The 23,600-nt window shown below is 44.4% G+C and overlaps 1 long non-coding RNA gene across 1 annotated transcript; it reads right to left on the bottom strand.

Moving 5' to 3' along the window:
• Positions 1-11,819: 11,819 nt before the first annotated feature.
• On the bottom strand, positions 11,820-16,969 carry LOC131591667 (uncharacterized). Its single transcript, XR_009280440.1, has 3 exons — positions 16,924-16,969; positions 16,455-16,546; positions 11,820-11,903 (listed from the first exon to the last, which is right to left on the bottom strand). It is a non-coding gene; the product is annotated as an uncharacterized LOC131591667 (long non-coding RNA).
• Between the last annotated feature and the right edge of the window lie 6,631 nt (positions 16,970-23,600).

Below are 23,600 nucleotides of genomic sequence, written 5' to 3'. Positions count from 1 at the left end.
AAGCAAGGAAGGTTTTAACCCAGCCTCCTGTCTGAATGGCCCCGAGGAGGAGAGCCAAGGCAAAGTCCATGATTGTATTCAAGTAATAGATCTGCAGACTAGGGCAAGGAATGATTTGCGAGACATTCCATGGCCTGAAGGAGAAAACGTGTTTATTGATGGGTCTTCAAGGGTAATAAAAGGAAGACGGTTTACAGGGTACTGTCGTGAATGGAAAGCAATTAAAGGAAGGGGGGAGGTTACCGCCCACCTGGTCAGCTCAGACAGCTGAGCTGTATGCACTCGTGAGAGCCTGTGAGTTACACCGAGACAAGACAGTAAATGTTTTTACTGATTCTAAATATGCATATGGTGTGATACACGCATTTGGGAAACTGTGGGAAGAGAGAGGTTTATTAACCTGCAGAGGAAAAACGTTAGCTCATGAGAACTTAATCTCCCGCCTATTGGAAGTGGTGAATTTACCAAAAAAGGTAGCAATAATACACATCAAGGGACACCAGGCAGGGTGCTCAGAAGAGGCAATAGGAAACAGACTAGCTGATGAAGAAGCTCGAAAAGCTGCACTGTTGCCAGAAATCTCTAAGTTACTTCCCTTGCTCCCAGTAATTGCCCCCTTGCCAGAGAAACTGTCTTTTCCACCAGAAGAACTTGAGATAGTTAAAAAGAGTGGGGCAGAATAAAGAGGGGGTAATTGGTGTACAAGAGACGGTAAGCAGTGGATACCGAAAGCTTTAGCCTTACAACTGCTAAAACAGCTCCACGAAGGGAGTCATTAAGGCTCCCGAGGGATAGCAGAAACCTTCCTCAAGATGTATGTTGCTGTGGGTCTTTTTGTTCTAGCAAAACGAGCTGTTGATGGTTGTTTAATTTGTGCTAAGACAAATAACAAAGTTACAAAGAAACTGGCCAGGGGTGAAAGGCCTTGGGCCCTATGTCCCTTCCAAAGATGCCAAGTAGATTTTACTGAGATGCCCCGGGTGGGGAGATTTAAATATCTTTTGGTAATAATATGTCAATTAACAGGATGGCCAGAAGCCTTCCCTGCTGTTTCAGCAACCACAGGGTCAGTTATTAAAGTATTCTTGGAACAAATAATTCCAAGATATGGGATGGTAGAAGCAATAGACTCAGATAGAGGAACTCATTTTACTGGAAAAATTCTTAAAGGAGTAATGACTGCTTTAGGGATACAATGGAACCTCCACACTCCCTGGCATCCCCAAAGCTCAGGCCAGGTTGAAAGGATGAATGGAGAGATAAAAAAACATCTTCTAAAGCTAGTGATAGAAACCAAAATGCCATGGCTCTGGCTCTTACCACTAGCTTTAGCAAGAATAAGAGCCAGACCCAGGGAAGATATTCAACTATCTCCTTTTGAATTGATGTTTAGAATTCCTTATCCTTGTAATTCTCAGCCTGGGGCGGGGGTAGAGATAAGTGATGTATATCTGAAACAGTATGTGGCTCGGATACTGTCTCTTGTGAAATCTCTTCGACAAGAAGCTCAGCTGACACAGACCCTGCCTTTGGACTTCGCTGTGCATAATATCGAACCAGGAGACTGGATTCTAGTTAAAGAGTGGAAAGAAGCACCCCTAGTGGCTAAGTGGCGTGGACCTTTCCAGGTGTTGCTGACTACAGAAACAGCCGTCAAGACAGCTAACACGGGTGGACACATCACACTCGAGTCAAGGTCTCTAAAGCTCCAGAGATTTAGACATCTCAGCTGGAAGAGAAGGATGGGAAGCCGCGACTGACACTCCGCAGGAGTGGACTGGAGCAGTAGCCGTGCGTCGACATCGGGGGAAGCCCTGAGTGCCTACCCACAGACTGCCTGCTGAAATTGTATGGGCATCCCTACTCTCTCTTAAAAACGAGATTCACTTAATAAATTATAAAAAGAATTTAATATAAATAAAAAGACAATTAGGAGACAGAAGAAATAAAGCAAAGGGTTAAAACGGCCGGGTGCCCTGGTGAGTTGCCAGGAACACATCTGGTATCCCAGGAACACTCTTTTTATCCCCCCCTGCTGTGAGGGGTTAATGCATATTCAAAGCGTGTCCCCTCCCTGGTTCTGCCTTCTTAGATCATGCTTTTGCACAACTTAATTTTCTGCTGGTCAGCACTATTTTTGCTGGTCATCATTATTCTTGCTGATGAGCATTATTTTGGAGTTTGGTTTCCTTTCTCTTGCAAATGGTCATTGTTGATAACAGTCCGGCCCCCGTCATCCTTCCTCTGAGGGTATCTGGGCTTCATATCTTTCGCTGATAACAATTTGGGCTCTATTGTTCTCCTGATAACAGCTTGGGCCCCACTGTCCTTGCCCTCTGGGGTTTCCTTGCCTTGTACCTAGAAAATTCTTTTAAGCTTAAGACTTGTTAGTAAGAAAAAAGTACATACATAGCTAAAAAGTATTTAACATATAAGATTCATCTGCGAAAGCCAATATCACAATACAAATTTATAACAAACCCCTCCTTTTTTTATAAATCATTTGGCTTGAGCAATAATTCTTGTTTTCTAGATTCTAGCACTCGTTCATTTTTTTCACAAATCAATTTAGCTTCTTCCAACGGATCTTTCACATTATTTTCTTTTCTTAATACCATGATTTTTTTGTTTTCGCCATTCCAGATGTAACCAATTTCAAGTCTGTAGGCATTTGCTATGCCCTAAAATATACTGGTGATCAGCCAATTTAAACAGGGGATTAAACAAAGAAGAAATATTAAACCAGCTGTAGCACTGCTACAAGGGGAAGAAACTTAGCTTCTTCTACTACTTTATCCCCAATACATTATCCCACCAATTAGTGGTCATTACTGATTTTCATTTTTGGACTGGCACATGGGCCATTTTTCTGATACCCTTGGCGATATCTAGAATGGCATTTTTATTGTCATTGAAAACAACAATCTTATGTATTAATTTTCTCACAGAACACCCCTTCTTTTAGCCAATAAATAGTCTAAAGCCAGCTTACTCTGATATATTGCAGCTCTGGCTTTTCATCTCTGAATGGCTATTAGTTCCATAGCCCCAGCTGTTTTATTGGTTATGATTTCTACAACAGTTTGGAGTTTCATAATGCAAAAATTGGGGTTCGATATCCCCAACTTCCATCTTGTGCCCAAGAATGTTTCCAATATGCGTTCAGGGGCCATTTCTCATCTCTCCATTTTTGAGGTGCTCAAAACCATTCTCTTTTATTTCTTTTTAGGACCTCAAAAACCAACACCCCCAATTGATTTGTCTCGTCCTGACAAAAGGAAAAATCCTGGTTGAATCATTTTCAGAGTACAACTCCCCTTCCATTGCGAAGGGAGCTTTGGGTATGCCTTTTTCTCACATATCCCAAAATAAGACATCTGGTGCTTTCTAATAGTCATTTTTCTGTTGATTTATGTTTCCCCAAAATTTGGCTATTTCTGGGATTCCAGAGTAAGGATTTTTCCCTGTACTATTACACTGGGAGAATCTGGTTCTATTACCATGTACACAATTTTTCTTTTACTTTCCTTTGGGTCTAATACAGAGTTGGTTTCTCTGGAACTTACTATGTACAAGTTTTATTACCAACTTTATACTTTTTACCAGGAGTATTTCTCACTTCATGAAGAAATTTTCACCATTTAATTGCTGTTTGAGCTTTGCTTACAGGTCCTGATATGAGGTTAATACAGGTCTAGGTTGCTGTGTTGGCTTTATCTTTTCACTTACCATTTGCTCTCTTACCAAATCTTGGTTATTTCTCCTGGCAACAACTGTGAAGCAAATCCATCTTTTTCTCCTTTTGGGCAGTTGTTTTCTAATCTGTTACTACTTGTTCCTAGATTTTCTGTGGTCTAATATTTTCCCTTTTATGCATACAGGTACTTAATTTGGATGGGTTATAGCAGTGATTATTGATACTGGTGTGGGTAATAAGAAAGAAACCCCGGTGTCTTTCCATGTAAAGCTTTCGATAGCATTTGTAACATGGCTTTGCTGGTGTCCCAAAATGGAAAAGGATAAGTGACAGAAGAAGGAATAATAGGGGTCCAGTATGGCTTACACCCCCACCAATCCTGCCTATGAGGTTGCAGCTCACAGCAGGTGTTTTATATTCTTCTCGGTGGCGAGTTGTAGTGGTCAGTCTGGTCTTGCCCCCTATTTCCTTGTCACTTCCTCTTTTGTAATTTCCAAGCAAATTTCTTTTGACACCTTTTAACAGCAGTTTCCCACCGTTCCTCAGGTATTTCCCACTCAACACGCACTAGTAATTGCCCATCTGTAAAAAAAAGTTATCATTTAAGTTATTTTTAATAGATTTGGCACCTAACACTTCCTGCAATGAGAGGCTTAACTTTGTGAACCACAATACTTATTATTCTCTAATTTAAACACTTATATTTAATCCAGATAGCATGTCTCGTATTAGGATGATTTAGACAAGGTATATGATGTGGTACTGATGGAAGTTGTGGTTCTCCCCCCTCTTTTATACAAATCACAGGCAAAAGCAAAAATATACGAGGATTTCCCGACCAAAACAGCCCCAGTCCTCCTGTTTGGAGTGGGAGTTTTCCCCCCCAAGGTGGATATCGAAAGTGTCCCAGAACTTGTCCAGGCAGGACTTGAAACTACTGATACAGGCTTGGTCTTACTTCTCAGTTAGGCGTGATTCTTAGCTCATTCCTTGGATCATTTGGATTGTTTCAGTTCATTATCGCCGGTCTCTGCTCAAGAGTACATTTGCTATCACTGGGTTTGGGTGTTACAGTCCAGTCCTCAGGTCTTTTGATCTTATTGGTGTGAATCCAACTTCACTCTTTGGTCCAGATTGCAGCTTCTCTGCCTTAATTATCAGTAGTACCTGAAAACAATTTCTTAATAACACAGGGAGAGTGAAAACATCACATCAAAATTTTCCATCAGTATTCTTTAAAATTCTTGGGTTAAAACGAAATTTAACATTAAACTTAGGAGCAAATCTCTTTCTGCGCGTTCAAATTAGTTAAACAAGAACGGCTAGGTTAGTCTTAACTTCAAATAAATTACATTTATTACCTTTTTATTCTTTGGTTAATATTTACTTGTTTAGCTTCACAAACTTTTTTTTTATCAGTTTCTTAAAACAAACCCCTTCTTTTTAACAAGAGTAAAAGAAAAGAAGGGAAAAAAATAAGAGAAAAAAAAAGAGATCTTATTTCAAGAAATTAAACACCTTGATGAGGTTTTCAGAACCTAACAAGCAAGACTGCTTTTGCTTTGGTCCTATCACACTGGTTTGTTTCTCGGCTTTTGTTCCGTTCCTTCTTTCCCATTCCCAGCAGTTTTTCAGGCCATTTCTCTCCCCCTCTGCTGCCGCAGCTCTGGGCCGAGCAGGCTCTATTCAGCAGCTCGCTCTGCAGGGGCCCACTTGCGTCCTTGCCAGTCACTTCCGTGCTGACCGTGGGGCAAAGCCCATGTCCCCTCTCTCCGCTGCGCCGTCCCTTCACACACAGGACTGGCATGTTCAAGCACACTCAGCTCCCACCACAGCCGAGGGGCAGAGCCCGGAGTCCACAGCGCTCTGGTGTGGGGCTCCTCTGCTGGGCCAGCTCACTCCTCAGCAGCAATCCTCACCCAGCACCGCTGCCGGGCCGGCGAGCGCTGCCGGCACCCCGCACCCCTCGAGACCCCGGCACAGACACGGCAGGTCCCGCTCCAGCAGCGCCCCTCACGAACCGCGCTCTGCACCTTTCACATCGGGTGGGAGAGGACCGGGAACCACCGCTCCGGGCCCCACTGTTCGCCACTCACAGGGACCGGGTCCTGCTGCAGCCGCTTTACATAAAAGCAATAAAACCACACCTAAACCCAGCGCTCCAGATGCTCCTAACATCTCTTATTTCGAGCACAATTCTCACCTCTAATCGCACTTGAAAGTTTCTCTCCTCACAAGCCAGTGCTCATTCTTTGGAGCCAACAAGACATTTTTCGCTCTCTTTCTAAAAATCTTTATAACTCTAATGAAAGGGATCACAGACCTCTCTCTCTCTCTCTGCCACTATCATCTTGCCACTCTTTACACCACATCCCTCCAGAATCTCTACTACACAAATTACTCTGCTTCAGAATCAACTACAAATTCCAACACCTCCTTTTGGGGACCCTCCCCAAAGCCATCAAAGGCGCTAGACACAGAGACCAGTCAGCTAGCCAGCTACCTTTACTTACTAAAACAAACCTGCAGTTACTATTTCTACTCCCTTGAACAGATCTTCAGTCAAGCTAGAAATGAAGACACAGACATCATTCTTCTCTAAATTTTCTTCTACAAGTACAAAGGAGTCTATTCTCACACAGCTGCTTAATGTGAATAATCTCTAGTGTAACTTTTCTCATGACAAGATATGATCAGGTCTTTTATTTTTACAGGCATTTAGATACATTGACAAGTTTCTGACAATACCTTTATGTTTCAACAGTACTTGCAGCTTATATACTATGAACCATCTATAGCAAGAACCAGTCTTACAATTGTTTTCAAACTCTTCTTTCACAAAATAAGACTAATTTTTAAATTAACACATGTATTTATTAAAATAGACTAAGTTTAGAGTCTTTACAACTCTCTTCTCAATTCAAAACACCAACAATCTTAATTCTAATCTTTTAACTGGGTCTACTTCTGCTTCTGTAATAAGCACAGCTACAAAACAACACAAGAACTCCTAGAGACATGTGCACTCTCTTGGCAAATTCAAAAGAACAAGAAATCATGGCAGTTCTGAGCCTGATCTTCAGCTAAACACACCATCACAAGAACTCTTTAGAAATCATCAGAGAGATGATCAGCATTTCATATTGTGAAAAGAGAGACAAAATAATTTTCAGCAGCAGTAAAAAGATTTACAACAATCTACAGGATTTTGCTTTTAGGCTGGCACCAGGTTCTGCTGTTAAGAACCATGGGCTGTGCCCATCAGCACGGGACACAAACAACATTAGGGTTAACAGCTCTAACACTTATTGACAAACTGGTAAGTTTTCACCTCAAGAAGTGACTACTATGCAAATTACTGTAACTTGCCTTTAAAATTAAAATCAACCACAAAATTCTACGATATTCACTAAAGTAAAGAAATTGGAAGGCATACTAAGAAATTGGTTTGTTTCTCTACAAAATAAATATTGCAGTCACTCAAGAAAAAAAAAACAAACAGAGCTTACTTCTTTTTCTACTTTCTCCCAGGATGCATTTCTTGGAATTCTTCTAAGCCCCCCTCCAAACTTCTCTGTTTTTCCTGAAATTTCAAATTTTAAGCACCGACACAGCTTACTGCTGCAGAAGCCCACCACACAATCACACACGGAATTCTCTCAGAACCCGGGAAAACAAAGGCTTGCAACTTGCAGCTCCCTTGGTTTGGAGCTGATACCATACGCCAGTACTGCTCCATATCTCACTCACACATCTGGCTAAGAAAAAGCTCTCTGAGACAGTTTGACACCAGTTTTTACTCCCGGAATCACAGAACTTAATGTGCCCGAGGTCTCATAAGACCCCGGCCTAGAAAACCTGGGTCCCAGAGGGACTCACTCAGCTCTCTCACCATTGGGCATGTTCCCGACCTGTTTCACAGCTTCAGGAGGTTCCAGGAGTCACTGAGAGCTCCTCCGATCCCCCTGTGCCTGGAGCCGGGAACCCGAACCAGCATCTGTGGTTCAATCCAGCCTGCCTGCAGCCACCAGAACAACCTAAACACAGCTCTGCGGCTTGAGAGCTCCAAAATAAGTTTAAACAATCCAGGGGCACCAAGACCTAAACGGCCTTTGCTCTTGCCTTACTCAAAAGGGACGAGCTGAGCTCATCCCCTCAGGGCACCCTCCGTGCCCGGATCTTATCAGGGTTCGGCCCGACTCACCGCCGGCTGGAGCTGCAGGAGTCCCTGCACTCCTGAGGCTGACCCGCCACTCCATCTCAATAGCTCGATGGGGAGTAGCTCTGGGAGCACGGTCTCCCAGAAAAACCTTTCACCGCCGCCACAGTGGGGCAAAAAAAACTTCTAAAAAAAAACCCCAAAAAACCAAAAAACAAACAACTCCAAACGCTGAATCACATACCAGCTCACCAAAGCGACCTTCCCCCACAAGCAGCTCTTGTTGCCCGGGGGGGGGAAAGGCGTGAAGATCACCACTAAAGATAACCTTGGCTCTGCTCTGAGACCAGAGCCGCTATCCTGCTGAGAACAGATTTGATACAGCACCCCCGCGGCCCCTGGGTTACAAGCCCCAGTTCTGGTTTGCCACCCTGGGGCTCCTAGACAGGAGCTCGCAGGGAGGAAGCGAATCACTCCATGTGTCCCCACCGTGATCCAGTCCCTGTGGAAACATCGACTCGTGTTCACTCTTACTCCAGCACAGCACAGAAAACCTTTCCTCTTTAGCAACACAATTCCAAAAAAAAAACCCCAAACTTTAACGCAACAATCACACCTATTTACGCATTCTAACATCTGTTCATTCAACTCCACCCAGTCACAGCAAGACAATAAGGTACTCTTTATTTCCCAGTTACTTGTTAATATCCACCCATGGGCACTGTAATATGTCAAATATCTCAAGTTTCTTGGATTATTCCTCAATTTGGCAGTTTTAAATCCAAATTTATTGGATTTAATCCTCAACTTGACAAAGTCTTAGAGAATCTACATTTTACTTTGTTTTCCCAGTGGATTTTGCCAGGAAAACCTTCGGCTCCCTTTCCCGAGGGGCTAACCCCTCCCCTGAGACCCAGTCCCAGTAACCCCGGGGGTATCTTGAAACCCCCGCTTCCCGCTCCCCCAAAGATTACTTACAATCCGTTTTCTTCTTTGGGTCTTCGTGCACAAGAATTATGGAGCAAAAATACCGCGGTTTAGGGAGCCTTTTCCCCTTTCCTTTGCTTTATTTCTTCTCCTTCTTGTCCTCGGGGTTTTGACCTGCAGCCGCTTGGCCCATGCTAGGAGAAACGGAGCGGGGTCTCCTTAACTCAGCAGGGGCGCGCCTGTTTCCCCGTTCTGGATCTCCGGTGGTCCTAGAGGTGAGGTACTTATCCCAGACAGAGCCCCCCAAATTCTTAAAAACGAGATTCACTTAATAAATTATAAAAAGAATTTAATATAAATAAAAAGACAATTAGGAGACAAAAGAAATAAAGCAAAGGGTTAAAACGGCCGGGTGCCCTGGTGAGTTGCCAGGAACACACCTGGTATCCCAGGAACACTCTTTTTATCCCCTCCTGCTGTGAGGGGTTAATGCATATTCAAAGCGTGTCCCCTCCCTGGTTCTGCCTTCTTAGATCATGCTTTTGCACAACTTAATTTTCTGCTGGTCAGCACTATTTTTGCTGGTCATCATTATTCTTGCTGATGAGCATTATTTTGGAGTTTGGTTTCCTTTCTCTTGCAAATGGTCATTGTTGATAACAGTCCGGCCCCCGTCATCCTTCCTCTGAGGGTATCTGGGCTTCATATCTTTCGCTGATAACAGTTTGGGCTCTATTGTTCTCCTGATAACAGCTTGGGCCCCACTGTCCTTGCCCTCTGGGGTTTCCTTGCCTTGTACCTAGAAAATTCTTTTAAGCTTAAGACTTGTTAGTAAGAAAAAAGTACATACATAGCTAAAAAGTATTTAACATATAAGATTCATCTGCGAAAGCCAATATCACAATACAAATTTATAACATCTCAAATCTCCAGACACTGAGAGCCAATCCATGCTGTCATTGCTTTCTTTATGCTAAACTGTTTCTGTGCTTTCACTTGCCACAGGTGGTGTAGAAGACAACGTGAAATTGAAAATTAGAAATTAGATTGTAACACTATTAGAATGTTTTTCTTAATCATTTTACCTTTGATGCCGAATTTTGCCCCAAAAGGCGATGAATAACTGTCTAAGAGACGCAGTTTAAGTCAGATAGACAGGAGGTATTTTATTAGCAACGTGCACGTTGGGGAAATCTCTAAAGGGAGTTTTCCAAAGTCTTACAACAAAAGCATGCCTTTTATACAGTTTAGGTTTGGAATTACATCATATCAATGCATATTCATATGGGGCGTGCCGTAGGCGGGGCGTGGGCGGAAACTTCTATTTTGAGGATCTTTTCGGGGGTCGTTCCGGTCGGCCTTCATCGTGGGCGAGGGTCTCCGAGGAGTCTTCCTCCTTAAACTTTTGAACTTCTTTCCAAATTTGGTCCTTTCCCGGTGTAGTTGGCCGAGTTCCCAACCTCCTAGGGCCAACTTATCATATTGACATTAGGCATGCTTTAGCTTCAGCTTAAATTACGCTTAGTCCGGTGATTTTTTTTATCCTTCTCTTTCGTTGTGTTTATTACTTCCAGATGTTCCCTTCATATTCTATGTTTTAACCCATTATTTCTCGAAGGCTATCTATTTTATGGCTTCATTCCCCCCTTTTCTTATGACTTACGAATTCTTTCGTCAAGGTCTGATCCTAAGAGTGCTGATGTCTAATCCTAAGAGCGCTGATGCGCTCGTACCATAGCCCAAACCATTTGGGTCCTTTTCATTATGATCCTTAGCTTCCACCACATAAAAATATTTGTAAAAGTTTAAACCAACAAGGCTCCAACTACCAATATCATTGGGGGCACCAGGTAATTGAAAACCTGTGTGGCTGTTGGGGAAAATCCTGTGAAGATATCCCACCAATGATGCTGGCCTACTTGTTCTACTTCGGTGAGGACATTCTTTATTCTTTCTGAATCATGTTCTACCTGCCATACCATCCGTGTAGTTGTTTGATTCACTCTTTGCACCAATTCCTTTACTTTAGGGTGTGCGAGCATTGCTTTGAGAATTTTGACATCCATCCCTATTTGCAATTCTGGTATTTCTCGATACAGGTTAAAATCTGTGTTAATTAGCTGTTGAGTAGTTATTGGGACAGTATAATGAAAATCGCAACCCACTATTTTGGTAAAGTTGCGTACACAAAAGTTAGTATTGTTAGTTTCCTCTTGGCAATTATCTATAGTGACATTGTCACAGGCTGTCCGTACGCAAGCACACCCATTCCCTATATAGTAAACTTGTGACTGTGTTCGATTACGCAAAAGCACTTCAAAGGTGCACACTCTATTCTCAGCATCTAAGCATAAATCTTCTGCCTCTACTACAGCGTTTTCGCAAACATAACTTAGCTGTCCTCTAGGAATACATGTCTCTGTGCTAACCGATTGCCACTTATTTTTGATATAATCATAACTGGCCCAAACATTGTTTGCATTCCGCTGGTGGAGTGGTTTCTTGGGGCAAGTCTTTGGGGCTGTGATCCGGTTGGATCTTCCCGGAAATCACTCCACCGACATGAAATTGGGCCCTTTTGCTGCCTCCAAATAGTGGGCTTACCCATTTTTACCGGACTAAAAGTAATTAAGTTATGTTCGGATGCTGACTTCCCCAAGGATCGAATTGTCAATACTAGCTGCTTTGTTCTTCCTTCCACTGAGTCAAGCTCTCGACACCCAATTTGGATTTGGTCTCCCTTGTATGCTACCATGGAAGATTGATGCCATAATTTACTTGCGTATGGCTGATTGTTACGTAGGGCATATACCTCGAAATAGGGTCCCTTCGCTCCCCATTCCGGGTGGATACACTGGTGTGCGTGAGACCATGGATCTATCGGGTCAGAGTCTCGGGGAAGAACTATACTTATCGAGAGTCCAATGATCAGGGTTGAAAGGGCTTGAGGTGAAGTCAAGGTCATGATGTCCGTTCCTCTTGTTTACTCTCCGGAGCTTTCTTGACCCGCGAGTAATGAATCCACGTAGGTCGCTCCTTGATCCGGACCGCGGTGAAGGTAGTCAGCAGCACTTGGAAAGGTCCTTCCCACTTCTCTTGTAGGGGTTTTCCTAAAAGATTCTTAACATACACCCAATCACCGGGGTTAAACGGATGCAATTTACAATCAGGTTGTTTAGGTTGGTGCTCTATTACCACGGTAGCATTCTTATCCAATTGTTTCCCCACTGTAATTACATAATCATAAATGTACTGGTTACCGATTTGGCCTATGGCATCCCCGTTTACAACTTGCATAGCATAAGGTCTACCATACAGGATTTCGAATGGGCTTAGCTTCTCTTTTGACCTTGGTTTGACTCTCAGCCTCAGCAGAGCAATAGGCAAGGCTTGATACCATAATGCTTTGCTTATTGCTCTCACCACTTTCGCACAGAAGTGTGTACCCCTATCCGAGGAAATACTCTTCGGTACCCCAAACCGCGGAATGATTTCATTCAACAGTATTTCGGTCACTTCTCTTTCCTTGTTTGTCCTGCAAGGGAATGCTTCAGGCCACCCAGAAAATGTATCAGTTAATACCAACAAATATCGGAGCCCCTCTTTTCTTGGGAGCTCAGAAAAATCAATTTGCCATACTTCACCTGGGAATTTACCTCGACTTATGGCTCCTTGGTGTATCTTGGTTCTCGTATTCGGGTTATTTCTCAGGCACCGTTCGCACTGGGATGTTACGTGCTTTATAGTAGTAAATAATTTCGGTCCTGCTATCCTGGTTTGCAAATATTGGTAAAGCGGATCCAAACCCCAATGGGCCTTCTCATGTTCTGCTTTTACAAACTGCCACATCACATTTCCTGGTACTACTAACTGCCCTGTTTCCAATTGACCCTAACCATTTTCTAATATTTTGCCCTTATTTCTTTGAATCCATTTATGGTCTGATTCCTGGTAATCTGGCTTGATACTGATATCCAGGTCTCCTGGTATTAGGGCCATTATTCCCACTTCCCTAGACTTTGTGGCAGCCAATTTGGCCTCTGTATCTGCCTTTCTATTTCCTATTTCTGGAATAGTATTGCCTTTCAGATATCCCTTACAATGCATTATGGCCACTTGAGCTGGGAGTTGGACCGCCTCTAGCAATCGCAGAACCTCTTCTGCATGTTTGACTGTTTTTCCTTGTGTAGTCAACAGTCCTCTTTCTTTCCAGATGGCCCCATGAGCATGTACAACAGAAAAGGCATATTTAGAGTCTGTCCATATATTGATTTGCATATTCTCTGCCAATTCCAGAGCTCGAGTCAGAGCTATCAGTTCTGCCTTCTGGGCTGAAGTTCCTGTGGGTAAGGGGTTCGACTCAATTACCCTTTCTGTAGTAGTGACCGCATAACCAGCCATTCTTACTCCTTGCTTCACGAAGCTGCTGCCATCTGAGAACCAGTTGTCCGCATCTTCGAACGGCTCTTCTTTGAGGTCCGGGCGACTGGAATAGACAGCTTCAATTGTCTCCAGGTAGTCATGTTCGATGGGTTCTGCCGGGGCTCTTCCTTCTAGAAATGAAGCTGGGTTCACAATGTTAGTTACCTGAATGGTTACGTCATCTGATTCAGCCAGAACGGCCTGGTATTTTAGGAATCTGGAAGGCGACAACCAATGGTTGCCTTTCTGTTCCAGCACAGCTGACACGGTGTGGGATACTAGTACAGTCACCTTTTGGCCCAGCGTGAGCTTCCTGGCCTCTTCTATGTTAATTATCACTGCGGCCACTGCCCTCAGACAGCCTGGCCATCCTTTGCTTACTTCATCCAATCGCTTAGAGAAGTAGGCCACAGCTCTCTTGTGCGGTCCCAGCTGCTGTGCTAGGACTCTTAAGGCCATCCCTTGTCGTTCGTGGGAGAACAGCCAGAATGGTTTTGATACGTCTGGGAGACCTAAGGCTGGTGCTCTCATTAGTTCCATCTTCAGCTTCTTGAAGGCTTCTTCTGCCTCGGGAGTCCAAACTAGGATGCTCTTAGCCTCCTTCAACAAATCATACAGTGGTTTAGCGAGTATCCCGTACTGGTAGATCCATAACCGACACCAACCTGTCATCCCCAAAAAGGCGCGCAGATCTCTCACCGTCTCTGGTTTGGGCATCTGGCAGATGGCCTCTTTCCTAGCTGCTCCCAGGGATCGCTGTCCTCTGGAGACTTCGTATCCCAGGTACACCACTTGTGTCTGTACCAGCTGTGCTTTCTGTCGAGAGACTCGATATCCATTTAAACCCAGGAAATTCAGCAAGGAAATGGTCCATTCAATGCATTCTTCCTCTGTCGCTGTTGCTATTAGGAGGTCGTCTACGTACTGCAGAAGGGTGCCATCTCCCAGCGGCCTTTCCCACTGTTCTAGTTCCTTGGCTAACTGATTCCCAAAAATCGTAGGGGAATTGCACCACCCTTGGGGCAACACTGTCCAGGTGAGTTGGGTCTTTCTTCCACTATCTACAGATTCCCACTCAAAGGCAAAAATCTTTTGACTCTCGAGAGCTAAGGGGAGGCAAAAGAACGCGTCTTTTAAATCTAATACGGTGAACCAGGCCAAATTCTCCTTCAGTCTGGTCAAAAGCGTGTATGGGTTAGCAACTACCGGATGCAATGCCTTAGTTATTTCATTTACTGCTCTCAGATCCTGGACTAACCTATAGGTTCCATTAGGTTTCTTGACTGGCAGGATTGGTGTATTAAAATCTGATTCGCATTCTACCAATAACCCCAGTTCCATAAACCTTCTGATTGTGGGCTCAATCCCTTTCCTATCTTCTATCCTCAGAGGGTATTGTTTCTTTCTCACCGGTTTTGTCCCAGCTTTAAGTTCAACGACAATCGGTGCTGCTTGTTTTGATTTTCCAGGTATATCAGTAGCCCACACCAATGGGTACATCTTGCTCAGGATTTGCTCGAAATTGTGGCTTTCAGGTTTAGGCTCCACACAACTGATCGTTAGGCTTAGAGCTGTAATCAGTTGTTCTTCATTTACTTGAAACTCCAATTGGTCTTTGTTAAACTTTATTACGGCCCCCAAGTTCTCCAATAAGTCTCTCCCTAGTAGGGGTTTTGGTGAATTTGGTAAATACAGGAACTGATGAATTCCCATTTGCTTCCCAATTTTGTATTTAATGGGTTTCAAAAGTAAGCCTTTTCTGGTTGGCCTGTTGCTCCCACAACTTGCACAAATTCATCACTTTTAGGTACAAATTCTTGATTTAAAACCGAAAAGGTTGCTCCCGTATCAATCAAAAAGTCTAATTCCTTTTTACCCTCCCCTAGCTCTATACTGCACTAGCCGTTGATAGTGTTCCGCGTTGCCCGGGTCCCACTCTGGTTTACTGCTGGGAAAATTATCTTCTAGTCTCCCCGATAATAGTTGGGCATGTCGCCTCCCCGTTTCCAATACGAGTTCCCTTTCCGTATCTGTCAACTCTGACAACATCACTTCTATATCCTCCCAATCAATATCTAAGTTCTTTGCCATTAGTTCAAACCTCTTTGCTACTCCCTCTGGATTCCTCCTGAAGTTCCTTGCCTCATCCCTCCAATTGTTCAAATCACTCGTCGAGAATGGCACCTTTACTCTAGTCTTTTCCCCTACTATTGGCATAACTTGTCGGAGAGGAGCTATCGTGCGATTCCCTTTCTCCCCTTGCTTTGCTTCCCCCCGTGCCACAGATCTGGTGTAATACGAGTGACTGGTCCCCTCCCCGGGATTTTCTTCCTGTGCCTCAATGCTTTCCCTATTCTTTCTCTTCTCTTTCTTCTTTCCCCCTTCCTGCTCTTCATTTTCCTCTCCTATCTCTATCACACAATCCATCCGATTCTCATCCTGCGTCTGTCGCCTCTTTTGTATCTGCCAGCTCTTATCCTGTCCCGGGCTGCGGTTCCTCTCATCCTCTGCTCCCCCTCCACTTCTCTTATCCTCTATCTGAATTACTATGTTCAGTTTCTGTGAGTTACTCTCTGCCTCCCTTTCGTATGCCTCATTATCATTCTTCTTGCTGTATCTCAATTTAGGGACGTCGCCTCCCGGTGAATTGCTTTTATCCCCAGTCCTTGGTGCACTGGTTTCCATTCTACAGACGCCTCCATTTCTGGAGGTGTTGCTATCTCCATATGGACTGAGCTCGGGTATGCTACGTGCCTCCCTTCGGCTCTCTGCTTCTGACCCACTGCCTTCCTCCCCCTCAACCTCCAGTGTGGGTGGGCTGTCAGCATTCATGTAGCTCCCTGACCCCTGTGGACTATCTAGTCCCTGAGGGCTGTTTTTTCTCCCGTCAATCTCTGATTTTAATGGGCTGCCCTCCTTCCAACCCCGGACTCCCTCCCAGGTCCTTCCAATGCTTTAGGATGCACCCTAAGGGGGTTTTCATATTTACGTCCTTACTCTGTTGACCTCCCATGACTATCCCCTGTATCTGCGTTTTCTGTTAACCGAAACAGTCCCTCTCTCGCAACCACGATATGCTGATATATTTTAACACTTCATGCACACAATCTCAATCGCTTCGTCCGTTTCCGACCTGGCTTCTCGCGAAGAACAGGAAATGCGGAGCAGGACTCCCTCTCGCTTCGCAGCTACGCTGCGTCTCACTCACCCTCACATACAACACACACTTATAAAATAAAATTGTTTTACCAGGTTTTGTCACAAAAAAAAGTCGCCCTCAAACTGTGAAGTACCGGCTTCCCAAATTCAAGGCACGTAGACAGCACAATGCGCGTTTCAATCTATTACATAAAGAGTGACAAGATGTCTCCTATAAAACTTTGCAACAAACACATAAAACGAACACACAAAACACATACAAACACCAATGGTACCAAAACCTATGATGTCCGAGATATCGAACACAAATGGTACCAATTAGGGACAAACACCAATAGTACCAAAACCTATGATGTCCGAGATATCGAACACAAATGGTACCAATTAGGGACAAACACCAATAGTACCAAAACCTATGATGTCCGAGATATCGAACACAAATGGTACCAATTAGGGATTTTTACCAGGGCGTCCCCTGGTTTACCCTTCGGTGGTCACGTCTGACCCCCGTGTCCCAATAAAGCGCTTTAAACCAAAACCAATAAACAATTAAAAATACCTCTTAATTGGAGCAGGAGATGCAGGGAATCCTTCCTCTGCCGAAGAGCGCTGGTCCGGGAGGGGAGTCTCTTCTGACAAAAATCCGTCAGGGGCCCCAGAGGGTCCCGGCCCCGGACCGGCTCTTCGGAGGGAACCCCTCAAAGTCTGAGTCTCCTGTTTCGTCCCACCTGGGTCGCCAGAACTGATGCCGAATTTTGCCCCAAAAGGCGATGAATAACTGTCTAAGAGACGCAGTTTAAGTCAGATAGACAGGAGGTATTTTATTAGCAACGTGCACGTTGGGGAAATCTCTAAAGGGAGTTTTCCAAAGTCTTACAACAAAAGCATGCCTTTTATACAGTTTAGGTTTGGAATTACATCATATCAATGCATATTCATATGGGGCGTGCCGTAGGCGGGGCGTGGGCGGAAACTTCTATTTTGAGGATCTTTTCGGGGGTCGTTCCGGTCGGCCTTCATCGTGGGCGAGGGTCTCCGAGGAGTCTTCCTCCTTAAACTTTTGAACTTCTTTCCAAATTTGGTCCTTTCCCGGTGTAGTTGGCCGAGTTCCCAACCTCCTAGGGCCAACTTATCATATTGACATTAGGCATGCTTTAGCTTCAGCTTAAATTACGCTTAGTCCGGTGATTTTTTTTATCCTTCTCTTTCGTTGTGTTTATTACTTCCAGATGTTCCCTTCATATTCTATGTTTTAACCCATTATTTCTCGAAGGCTATCTATTTTATGGCTTCACCTTTATATTTTCAGTTAAGTTGGAGTCTAAAGTGGGAAAATAATTTTTTTACTTTAGGAGAACAAGTAGCAAAGACCTTTAACCTTAGGAACTGTTGGGTCTGCGGGGGGCCTGGGGGATCTGAAAGCTGGCCATGGGTAGCCAGCCCAGTCGAGCCTAAATGGTGGGTTAGCACCCTGAGTGAAGTCCATAATGGAACAAGATTTTGGGACAAAGAAGGAAGTCCATGGCAGCTTCATTCTTCTGAAAGAGGCATTTATTGCCTAAACAGAACAGGAAGCACATATGTGGGAAAGAGCGTTTGTGACTGGACTTTATCTTTGGGTTTAGATTGTTGGATCCTCGACTGCCCTCCTTATGACTGTTCCAGATATCAAGGCAGATGGAATCAAGCACATGTTAAGCTCACTAATGGTAGCTGGGTAAGGTGTTCCTTCCATAATTACCAAAAATATTTTAAAGGCTGTAAAGCAGTGGGGAAGGATAAGTTTTTTGACCCTTTATTTTTAAGCTGCCCCCAGGATAATTCCACAAGTCCGACACATGTTGTCCGAGACTATCAGTGGAAATGGCAACACCGGAATGGAACTCGAACCCTTTTCAGTAAGTTCTGGTCCAGATCTAATAAAACAGATCTGGGATGTGATTGCAAGTGGAAGCCTCATGTAGGAGCTTGGAAATGTAAATATTGTGATTCTTATGGCGAGGCAACTATTGTTGGTGGACCACTAGGCCCTGGAAGCAAGCTGTATTTTGACCCACCAGTTGATGATGAAAATTGGAAAGGTCCCTTCGCTAATGGGACCTGGGCTCTAAAGGGGCATTACTGGATTTGTGGCCAAAATGCTTACCGCAGGCTACCCCCAAACTGGTCAGGAATATGTTATGTGGGGTATATTAGACCATTGTTCTTTCTGCTACCACAAGTTCAGGGAAATCAGTTAGGAATCAAAGTATATGATGATCTAATTAGAGAAAAGCGGTCCATTGATACATCCCTGGTTGGAAAGAGCACCCAAAAGTGGGGAAAAAATGAATGGCCACCTGAACGAATCATACAACACTATGGACCAGCTACCTGGAACCCAAATGAATTAATATCAGGTGCCAGAGAACCCATTCATAATCTAAATCAGATAATTAGGTTGCAAGCTGTCTTTGAAATAATAATCAACCAGACAGCTACAGCTCTTGACCTTCTTGCTGACCAGTCTACCCAGATGAGAAATGCAATATTTCAACATCGGATGGTATTAGACTACTTATTAGCAGAAGAAGGGGGGGGTGTGTGGAAAATTTAATGACTCAAACTGCTGTTTGCAAATAGATGACAATGGAAAGGTGGTGAAACAAATAACAAAAGGAATAAGAAAGTTAGCCCATGTACCAGTCCAAACATGGAAAGGATGGGAATGGGACATGTTTTCATGGTTACCTGGTGGCCTATGGGTCAAACAAATGCTTTTTTTCCTCTTATGTGTTGTAGCAACTCTAATCTTTTTACCATGCATGATCCCTTGCTTAATACAACTCATTCAACATGTGATCAAAGGAATGCAGGTAGTAGCCGTGCCTACTGACCCAGAGAAGGCTACAAAAGGGCAGAGAGTGATGCCCCTGCAAATAATTGCAAAGCCAAAAAAGACCCAAGAACAAGAAATTAAGTCAATGATAACTAAAGTTTGTAAAGACAATTATTAACATAAATTAAAAGAGGAGGGATTGAGAGGAATGACAGGTTTGTCTTTACAAACAAGCTGTGGGTCAGTTGATAAGATGTAGCTATCAGTGAGAGACGACAGAAACAATGGGATGGATTCCAGTAGAAGATCAAAGGGGCACTGAAAGAACACTATGAATTCCATAAAAGTTAAGAAGGGATTATGCATGGGGGGGGGGGGGGGGGGGGGGAAGGTATCGCCGCCGGTATCAGGCGTTCCGGGAAGCCTGTACCTCTCAAGTACCTCAGCCTATGGGGAAAGAGAGAAGGGACAAGCGGCCAGGAATTAGGATAAAAAGGAGGCTGCGCCCTCCAAAAATTTGAGAGACCCCAGGGGAATGCCCCATGGCCTCTCCCTTTATTCGAATAAAGTAAAAGGACTCCTCTGTCTCCTTTTTGGACATAAACCTCTGGTGTTTGTAGATTAATTTTCCTGACACAACCTATGCTTATGCTTATAACAAGCTCCATTTTCAGCCAAAATGAAAGGCACTCACTTTAACACCAACCTCAAAACCACCGAGCTGATCATCTGGATGCTCCTGACAGCTCAGCATGCCCTTGGCTGGATAGTTAGACAACACAGCCATAACGTGTGGGTCACCTTGGCCAGGACACTCCAGCAGGACAATATGTGCCTCTCCATGGGCTCAGTTGATAACCCGCTGCAGTCATGTCTGGTTGGGATTCCTTTCAGGCCCAGCGAACACCCCTTCATGGGGAGGTGGAACAACCCAATGGAAAGCACTATGGAGGGATGGAACCGGTGGATGGAGAAGTTTTCTAAGGCACTGGGGGAACCTAGAGAATTGGATTTGTTGGGATCATCCAAAGCCAGTTTTTGCTTTAACTTTTATTTCATCAACCTTTCAGTTAACTACATTAAGGATGTAACCCAAACAAAAAAAATTTAAAATTCGGCTGAATGGTGCTGTCACTATTTTTAAAAGAATTAAGAATTTTTGAAAAATTAAAGATCTTAGCTAGAGACAGGCCTTGCTGGAATTAGTTAATGATTAAGTTAGAAGCAGTATTTGAGATAATGAATCCTGGACTTAGGTAAAAAATTACTTGTCATTGTATGTTTGTTTAGCTGTGCTGATAATGAGAAAAGAGAAACTGATAAATAGGCTTAGGAAGATCACAGACCTTACATCTGGAAACCCATTTAAAAGTCAAAAGGGAGGAAATTTGAGATATACCAAATGTCATTTGTAATGTCAACCATTGTAAAGGTAGAAAGGTCAGACTGAAGAAGAACCGTTTTCCTTCATCTCTTGATGACCCCTCCTCGTCAAGACAACCCCCTCCTCAAATTAGGGAACCATCCACACAGGCATAACAACTTTTTAAACTCATTACCATGCATTTGAATATGAAACAGAGAATGGGAGGTGTTAGTGTTATGAATATGTATTAGTATTTTGGATATTCAAGACTTTTGTAAATAAATAGACACTGGAATCTTTTGTCAACTTGCAGTGCATATTAAGGGGATGACCACCGAACTTGCCCGGTGCTGTGATTATAAACATACCCTTTCTAACATTAAACTGTTAGAGAGTTTCTTTGTCTGCTAACAGATTGATATTGATACTAGATCAATGTAGTAAAACATTTTAACAGAGCAAAAGCATGACATTTTAGTAAAAGCCTTTCTGCACAAGACAGCCTTTGGTATAAGCAATGATATTAAAAGCAGTGTCCTTGAAACTCTTCTGAAGCAGTGAGAATGCAAGAAAAACAATAGCCTTGTGTATTGGGGAAAGAATGTAAACCATACGTATTAACCAATAGTAGCTTGCTACGCCCGCGGACCCTGTCTGACCCTATAAAAGTGTGCTAAAGATAGAAATAAACGACGATCGCCATACTTCTATGAAGACTCAGTGAATATTCTGAGCGGTTCCTCAATATCTAGAGCTCCGATCAGGGACCCTCTGCGGGCAGAGGGATTTGGCAGGTCCGTGTGCAGGAAGACGCGGACGCGGATCGGTACTGGGTAGGCGAGTCCGTGCGCGGGAGGACGCGGACGCAGTGAGAGGAATGATGGGTTTGTCTTTACAAACAAGCTGTGGGTCTGCTGATAAGATGCAGCTATCAGTGAGAGACAACAGAAACAATGAGATGGATTCCACTAAAAGATCAAAGAGGCACTGAAAGAGCACCATGAATTCCACAAAAGTTAAGAATTAAGAAGGGATTATGCATGGGGGGGGAAGGCATCGCAGGTATCAGGCACTCCGGGAAGCCTGTACCTCTCAAGTACCTCAGCCTATGAGGAAAGAGAGAAGGGACAAGCGGCCGGGAATTAGGATAAAAAGGAGGCTGCGCCCTCCAAAAATTTGAGAGACCCCAGGGGAATGCCCCATGGCCCCTCCCTTTATTCGAATAAAGTAAAAGGACTCCTCTGTCTCCTTTTTGGACATAAACTTCTAGTGTTTGTGGATTAATTTTCCTGACAATCTGGGGGCTCTTTTCCGGGATATTTCCACCGTCCGGGCCGGCAGGTAGCGAGTGGAGCTGAAGGCGCGCCTCACCCAGTTTCGGTGATCAGCTCCCCTTGGTGGCAGCCAGCACCGGGCGATCGATTGGGTTCCCGAGACTGTCCAGGAGACAGACGAGTGGCGGACCAGGGGGGTCCGTGAAGTCCACAGGGAAGGACCACTGAAAATCTCACCGGTGAGTAAAATGGGATCTTTGGGGAGGAAGCCTGAGAGGGCACCCATGGAGGGTAGCACAGGCAAAATAAGGCACCCCTGGAGGGTTGCAAGGGTACAGCCGGGAAGGGGTCTCAGCAAAAGGGATGACGATCCCACAATACCCCCGGAGAGTCCCTTGGGGAGAATGCTGAGATCTTGGGACAGATTATGCATTCTCACAGAGGTAACTATGGAGATGGTGGTACAATATTGTTATTATGTATGGCCAGAGTATAAGTTGTCAAATGGACTTATATGGCCACCTTAGAAAACAGAATTCATTTGTGTTGAGTTCTGTGAAAGTATCTAGAAGAGAATTGGAAAAGATGGATTGAAATGTGGATTGATAAGGTTTAAACAAACAACAAGAGAAATCTATGTGTTAAGAAAAAAAAAGAAGAGGAAAAAGGGGGGGAAGAAGAAAACAGTGAAGATTAAAATGTTTTTCAGCACCTTCCCCTGTCTTATCCTCCGGTGTTACCAGCTGACCTAAGGCCAGCTACAGGTCCCTGTATCCTCACCTTCCAGAGCAAAGGGATCAGGGAAATGCTGTTCCTACAACTCCACCTGAGAATAACAGTGGTGTAGGGGGAAGGGAGCAGCATATCATATCACCGCCTGGAACTAGAAGGGATCTCGAGAATCCACGCCCGGGGTGGGGGGGCAATAAGGGGAGTCAAGAAAGAGTCTTTGACAGCAGGAGATGGATGGATTGTGTTGGTGTGCTGGAACAGAATTGGTTAATGAGGAGTGTAGAGAGATATGGTTGAAGCAGGGACCAGGAGTGCAGGTGCAGGACCAGGAGCACTGGCTGGGGGCCTGTGAGGCTGCTGGGACTCAGCACTGGGCAGTACCTGACCCCACCAGCCCCGGGCAGGGGCAGCAGCAGCTGCCGGCCCTTTGAGGCTGCAGGACGCCCTGGCCACCTGTGGTGCTGTCAGGCCGCACCCGCCGGGAGCACTGGAGCAGGGAGGAGCTGTTTGGACAATGTGGCAGGACAGGGACTGGCTCTGGTATTCGGTGTGTGGTAAATAGAGTGAGCACAAGGAGGAAAGACGAAGGTGATGGCCTTTTTCAGGCCAAAGAGGGAAAAAACCCAAGGTCCAAGGGGTCCCCCAGGACAGAGGGGACAGGATCAGGCACAAGGAAGTGGCAGAGGCTTTCTCTCCCCAGCAGGGGAGACCCAACCCAAACAGCAGTTGAGAAAAGATCAGTGTGCTGTCTGCAGGGCATAGGACACTGAAAATGGCAATGTCTGCAAAAAAGCCAAAAACAGCTGGACTGTCGAGAAAGTCCAGAAGATAAGAGAAATGGATTGTTAAGAGTGTCAAAAGCTCTCATTATATCTACCAACCTAGAGCCGTTGTCAACTTTTAAAGTGGGTCTGGATCGAGGAGAGGTGTGTGACAAAGACCTCTCGATTCACCTTAATTTTTATCCCTGAGGGGGAAAATTGCCTGAAGAATTTTTTGATCATTCAAAGGAGTTGTGAGAATTGTGGTTTCTTCTGTAGGCTCAG

The sequence above is a fragment of the Poecile atricapillus genome, chromosome W, assembly GCF_030490865.1.
Source record: "Poecile atricapillus isolate bPoeAtr1 chromosome W, bPoeAtr1.hap1, whole genome shotgun sequence".
NCBI classification, from domain to species: Eukaryota; Metazoa; Chordata; class Aves; order Passeriformes; family Paridae; genus Poecile; species Poecile atricapillus.
The sequence above is the reverse complement of the archived record's forward strand: the minus strand, read 5'-3'. Positions and strand labels throughout refer to the sequence as shown.